Source organism: Mizuhopecten yessoensis, unplaced genomic scaffold (assembly GCF_002113885.1).
Source record: "Mizuhopecten yessoensis strain PY_sf001 unplaced genomic scaffold, ASM211388v2 scaffold7645, whole genome shotgun sequence".
Taxonomy (NCBI): Eukaryota; Metazoa; Mollusca; class Bivalvia; order Pectinida; family Pectinidae; genus Mizuhopecten; species Mizuhopecten yessoensis.
In genome coordinates, this window is record NW_018407151.1 from 47,660 (window position 1) to 53,868 (window position 6,209).

At 34.7% G+C, this 6,209-nt stretch overlaps 1 protein-coding gene and 1 long non-coding RNA gene across 5 annotated transcripts in view; one reads left to right on the forward strand and one right to left on the reverse strand.

The window, feature by feature from the left end:
* The window catches only part of LOC110454043 (solute carrier family 23 member 1-like), a 73,338-nt gene that overhangs the window by 29,519 nt on the left and 37,610 nt on the right, over window positions 1–6,209 (forward strand). The gene's annotated exons all lie outside the window — the stretch shown is intronic.
* LOC110454046 lies at window positions 2,673–5,415 on the reverse strand. Its single transcript, XR_002463334.1, has 3 exons — window positions 5,170–5,415; window positions 3,761–3,865; window positions 2,673–3,425 (listed from the first exon to the last, which is right to left on the reverse strand). It is a non-coding gene; the product is annotated as an uncharacterized LOC110454046 (long non-coding RNA).

Genomic DNA, 6,209 nt, shown 5'->3' on the forward strand with positions numbered 1-6,209 from the left:
CCCCCCCTTTTAGGAAATCCTGGATCCGCCCCTGCTATAACGTACATATACTGATCCCGCCTGTAGAATATTGAGCTATTTAGAAGAAGAATACCACAAATCCTACACGTATAAGGTTTCTAACTAGGGGAGATCAGAGATGTGATAAACGTCTCTGGGAAGATAAGCTATAGAGCATGGGCTAGAGGTAAAAAAAACTTAGGAAGCACTGCAGGGGTTACGTCGTTCACATTCACTAGCTCTGTGCAGAGAACAAAAGTGACGAGTGTCGAGGATTATGGAAGGGGATCACCGCCATAATTATTTTTTATAGAATTAGTTACTTCTGGTTTGGAATCTTATTCTATGTACATTTGTATTATTTCCCTAGTTGATAAGTTATAGAATTAGTTACTTCTGGTTTTGAATCTAATTCTATGTTCATTTGTATTAATTCTATGTTCATTTGTATTAATTCCCTAGTTGATAAGTGTCTTTTTCCATGCTATGTACATTTGTGTTGTTGCACTCGTTTACAAATCTATTGCGTGTTCATTCCATGCTATGCTAGTTTTCATTCCATGCTATGCTAGTTTTACCGATCGCGATTTCGTGTTAGCTTGTAGTATTCAATCCATTCCAGACTTACGTGATGTTATATACTCAGTACATTCTATCGGTTGATCTGAAGCTTTCGTCATTTTTGTAAAAACAGAAATTCGAAACAAAGTTTTAATTCAGAAATAGCTAGCTAGTCAACTAGTAAACGAGTAAGCCAGCAGTTGAAATACGTTAGGTTTCCTCATTATGACGACAAGCTGCGCTGCGATCGTCTTAAATATACACGGACCGCTCCCCAACCGCATCCGGATCACCGTACGGACGCAATGTCGTTATTTGTTTACGTTTTGACTATTGTATTTTTAAGGTTCTTATATTCATTACTGCATAAATTAAATATATGTTCAAGAACATATTAATGACGCCGTCAATATTGATGTAGACTCGGACAGTGCGAGAAACATTTTAAGGGCCTGCACAAGAAGAACAATTAGACTTGCTCAAGTCCAGAAAATAATCACATAAACTAAATGCGAGTCTAATATTGACAGAGCGTAGAGCTTTTCTTCCCCACTCCAATACACACATTTAAAACAAAAGTGAAAAAAAAATAAGCAAAAGTATGTAGGTTAAATGTTGCAGTAACTTAATTAACAATCTCTTACCCCCTATGACAATCTCACCCCACCACCACCCCAATTACAATTAATTCTTTATCACCTGTACTGTGCATGTCATATTCTTATATACATTTTAGCTGAAGTTTGGAGAAGAGTTTTAAGTGGCTTTTAAGGCAAGATTACCATAGATCAAAGAAAGAAGAATATGAACCAACTTCCTTCACCTAACAAGTTATTTTTAGAGTCAATCAGAATAAACCATTATCTGTTTTTGTCCATACCAATGAAACAGGAGTTTTTGATAAGAATGTTAAATTGAAACAAAATCATACAAACTTTCAAACCCAACAAAAACGTGCTGTCATCAATATCCACTGCTTCATAGACAAGTCCATAGCAGATGTCCATGTCAAAATTTAGTAAATTCACAGACTTAATTCTGTGGTAAATTATACAATTGTGAATGGTTATATATTTCTAACAGAATAATTCAAATCAAATAAATAACCTGTAATTGCTCTAATATAATGACAAATATATTTAGTTTGTAACACTGAACATTTTTTAAAGTTAATATCTATGCAGCATTTACAATTACCAAGATATGCAATTCCCTTTTAAGGTTAAGTTTATTTATATGGCAGGGTTCAATTGTACATAGGATTAAGGTCGCCTTCTAGCTTTGAGCTAGAGCGAATTTTCCTTTAGCTCAGTGGTAGAGCGTCCGACTAGGAACCTGGAGATCGAGGGTTCGATCCCCGGTGGAAGCACACTATTCTCTTTCTTGTTACAAATTGTGTCTGTGGCCCTTCCTGTAGTGACAGGGAGTTAGAACATAGGTTGTGGTGTCCGAGGGCGAACACATTTTAAAAGGTTGGAGTAGTGTGGCAGGGTTCAATTGTACATTAGGATTAAGATCGCCTCCTAGCTTAGAGCTAGAGGGAATTTCCCTTTAGCTCAGTGGTAGAGCGTCCAACTAGGAACCTGGAGATCAAGGGTTCGATCCCCGGTGGAAGCACACTATTCTCTTTCCTGTTACATTTATATTTAAAATAAAAGAAAGGTACTGAAGTGTTTAATGAAAGGTCAGCTTAAGCATCCTCATCATGCATGTATGCATTCAGTAGAGCAACCCTACCTGCATCATTAATTTAAGTATTAACCATATAATAGTTTTTTGTTACTGAGATATGGACTTACACAACTTTTCTAAATGTGCACTGATGTACAATGTAGAAGGAAGTCACTGGAGTCTAAAATGCAAGTCAAATTCAGCATCTACACACATTAATCAGTGTCCCTATAGCTGTGTCATTGATGCCATCATTATGCATGTATTACCTAGATGTACCCAGAAATGGACCCAACACTTTTTCTTAATGGGAATGGAGGGTGAGACCGAATCCATTTATTCATCCTCTGTAAACTTCGTTGAGTAGGGGCTGGGAATAATAAATGTTACTTGTGAGCAGAGACGTATACGTTTCTGTTGTGAGGCAAACATACAAAAATGAAGATAAACAATGATTTAATTTCATAAAAAAATATCAATATGCATAAAAGTTAACAAAACAATCGCTACGACAAAGTTATCAACAAGTATGCTGTCATTACATATATCTACATACATGTACATATATTTGATGGAACAATTTGAAAAAAATATTTTTTAAACAAAGCAATGCAAAGGAATACTGAATAAAATATAATCATCATGAAATATCATGACTCAAGACCAGTTTTTAAGAAACTGATGCCTGTTTTGGACACCTGTGACCTTGAAAGAAGGTCAAGGTAATCTACATGATGAAACTTTAAAGTATTTATCCCAAGTACTTGCTGACCAAATATAAGGGCCCTGTGATTTTCAATTTAAAAAAGTAATTTAAAGAAAAAGTTGACAGACAGACTTATGACAGACACTTCACTATACCATAAGATTATGACAGTTTGTACCAGAGGAGCTTAAAAGTGTATCTGAAGTTCATGAACCATGATATTTGTCTTTCCTTCATTCTGACTGTATGGCCAAATCAGAAAAATCACAACAATTATCAATCACTAGCCACGGTATACATGTCATTGGTCAATGCTCTTTTTAATTAATGTCCAACAATATGGTATTTTCATCGTCATATATGCAGCAATGTCTTGTTTTCTCCATTCAAAGGCTTAGGAATCCCAGAAAGACAAAGCTCTTGCAGTGTCTTACATGACACTGCATCCTGATGGTAGGTCTGGATTTGCCAAGAAAAGTTGGACATTCTGGAGAAAAAATAAAAATAAAATATTGTCATGAATCAGACATAGACACTGTAGATATGATAGTTGTAACTGTATGATATGCTTTTGTGGGAGAATAGCAATATATACTCTGCGAGGTCACCCATTCAATTTTTGAAATTTGACTAAAAGTTGGTTCATACTAAACCTACAATAAAACATAATATACCTTGAATACATCAGCATCATTTCATAGAAGAAACATATATTTTAAGTATATATACAGATCCCACTATGGAACTTCGAAACTGTGTTTATGATAATAGGACTAATTTATTATAATAACACCTCATTTTGAATATACTTAAGCTAACCACCTGTTTCAGGACTGCCAGTCACTGGTAGTGAATTACAAAGCAAGTTTCCATCTCATGGTTTGCATGTCTTTAGAAAGCTTCTGTTATTGTGTCTCGAGGATGTCGCTGAATAAAGAGGACAATTCAAATAACAAGTTAAAACTATGACGGGTTATCCATATAAATCTTGACATTCCATTTAGGTAACTAAACAAAATATTAAATTCTTTTATTGATCAGCATGAAGTTTAATTGTAGTGTGTTTAATATGTCTTTGTATTAAATGTCACCTAAGTGACAGGCATCTGGTTTCAAAAGCATATCCGATGGTCAGTTTACTGGAAGTAGTAAACTGATTGCATAATTATGAAGTCTATAATTTTATGGTGCTTAATTACTGAATCAATAGACAGAGTTGTTAACTATACATTAGGTTTCCTGCTTCAGTATTTTACATAATTAACTATAACATCAATCATATAATAAATATTGAGCCAAACAAGAAATGTTGTTTGTTTCCAGTTACCCTCCCTAATGATTTGTGCCTCCTCTATTTTTTGTCAAATTTCAAGGAAGCACTGTTAAAGTCAGGATCACTTCCTACATAAGCGTTGTGAAAAAAGAAAAAAACATTAACTACATGTACCCAACCCTAATTCCTATTTTTGTTCAGACATGTAACAGGAAACCATCCTATTTTTTTATGCCTACCTATTATTTTGGTAAAATTTCAAGGAAGCACTTTTAACATGTAACAGGAAGCCAACCTGATTTTTTTTTGTTAAGCCTTTAACAAAATAAATAGCTCAGACTTACAATCTACATTTGACACTTGAGTTCAGTAATGGACAGATCAAATTATGGAATTTGTACCCGTAATCAATAATTGAAAAGGCAAGCTGATACATTTTGAGTTATATTATCAAGTATTGGCCCATCACTAGTTACCATTAGATGTAAAATAAAATAAAGAGACAAACAAGAGGCCTAGAGGGCCTGAATCCCTCAACTGGATATTTAAACATCACAGGAACATATTCTGATTAAATACATCATGTACTGCAACTATAGGCTCGGTCTCTCAGCATATCGAAAGAGAATAATTTAAACGCTTATCAATATTTCTATTGGACCCCGCTTCTCTGCCCCCAGGAGGGTCACACCCTCTGTTTATACAAAATTGGGTCCCCTTTGACCAAGGATACTCTAACTTCAGGCCAAATGTAGTCAAAATCCACTGAGCTGTTCGACTTCAGGACAAGTGGACACCAATGATGAAGCTTACCAAGTTAAAAAAAGATTCATTCCCCGGTTCTTAAGAAAATATCTTAAAGTTTACAGACGGGTGGTGACCTAAAAATAATTTACACATACCAGCATATAAACAGTTTCAAACATTGTGAAACATGATACATTTTTATATGCACTACCTCCATTGTTCAGGAAATGCCTCTTCACTGTAGGAGTTGTTCAGGTATCAAGGAAGTAGACGGTCTGCTGTCAAAAACCAGTGATCAGGTTGGCAAACTGGCACTTCATAACACTTCATGCTGACCGAACCAGACCTACAACAATTATGTCATTGAGATTTCAGTAATATTTGCTAAATGTTGTACATAATGCACATGAAAAAAAATGATAACGACTTAAAACAAGTATTTCAAATTAACTTAAATCAAAGATATGTTTGATAATTGGTCCACGATATTGACATCCAATATCACTCAATAACCACTGTTCCCATGAACTATAGCTATAGATTTATCATCTCCTATATGAGACAAGTTTTAATATGACATCTACAACAAATGCATATGGGCAGGCCAGGGTTATGCACATTTTCCTCGATTGAGGCATACTTGATTGAATCTGATGTCATCATCTAATAAAAGTAGAAAATTTAAATCTTGATTTTTATGCTAATTTCAGGCGGTTAGTTTTAATTAGCTGATCACTGTATGCTGTTCTGAATATGAAATTTGCATCCACTTCTCAAATTTATCAAAATTAATTATGAAGCATGAACAGGAAAAAAATGTACATATGGTTCCGAGGTATTTGAAATCCTTACTGTAAATATTGAGATAAAAATCATATAAAACGTAAGGGTAATGCTACTTTTTTGGTAGTAGATTAATACCCTTATTTTTTATATGATTTTTTATCTCAATTTACAGTCAGAATTTCAAACACTTGTGATTGGATACTTGATATCATTGTTTTACTTTCTACACAACGTATTAAACGTGTCGCAACCTACCAAGACCGACTTGTCCCTTTGTCAAGCTATGACAGCACCAATATCAGTTCTGTATTTCAGACATGCATTTGTAACGAACCCCTGTGTGCAGGGTTAACATTTTGCCAGTTACCAAATACTTGTGGGATTTCGTTATGGCTACGGCATCCTAACTATAAATATGACGATTTTCTGCTACGATACAAACAATTTTGGCTCAAACCTAAATAG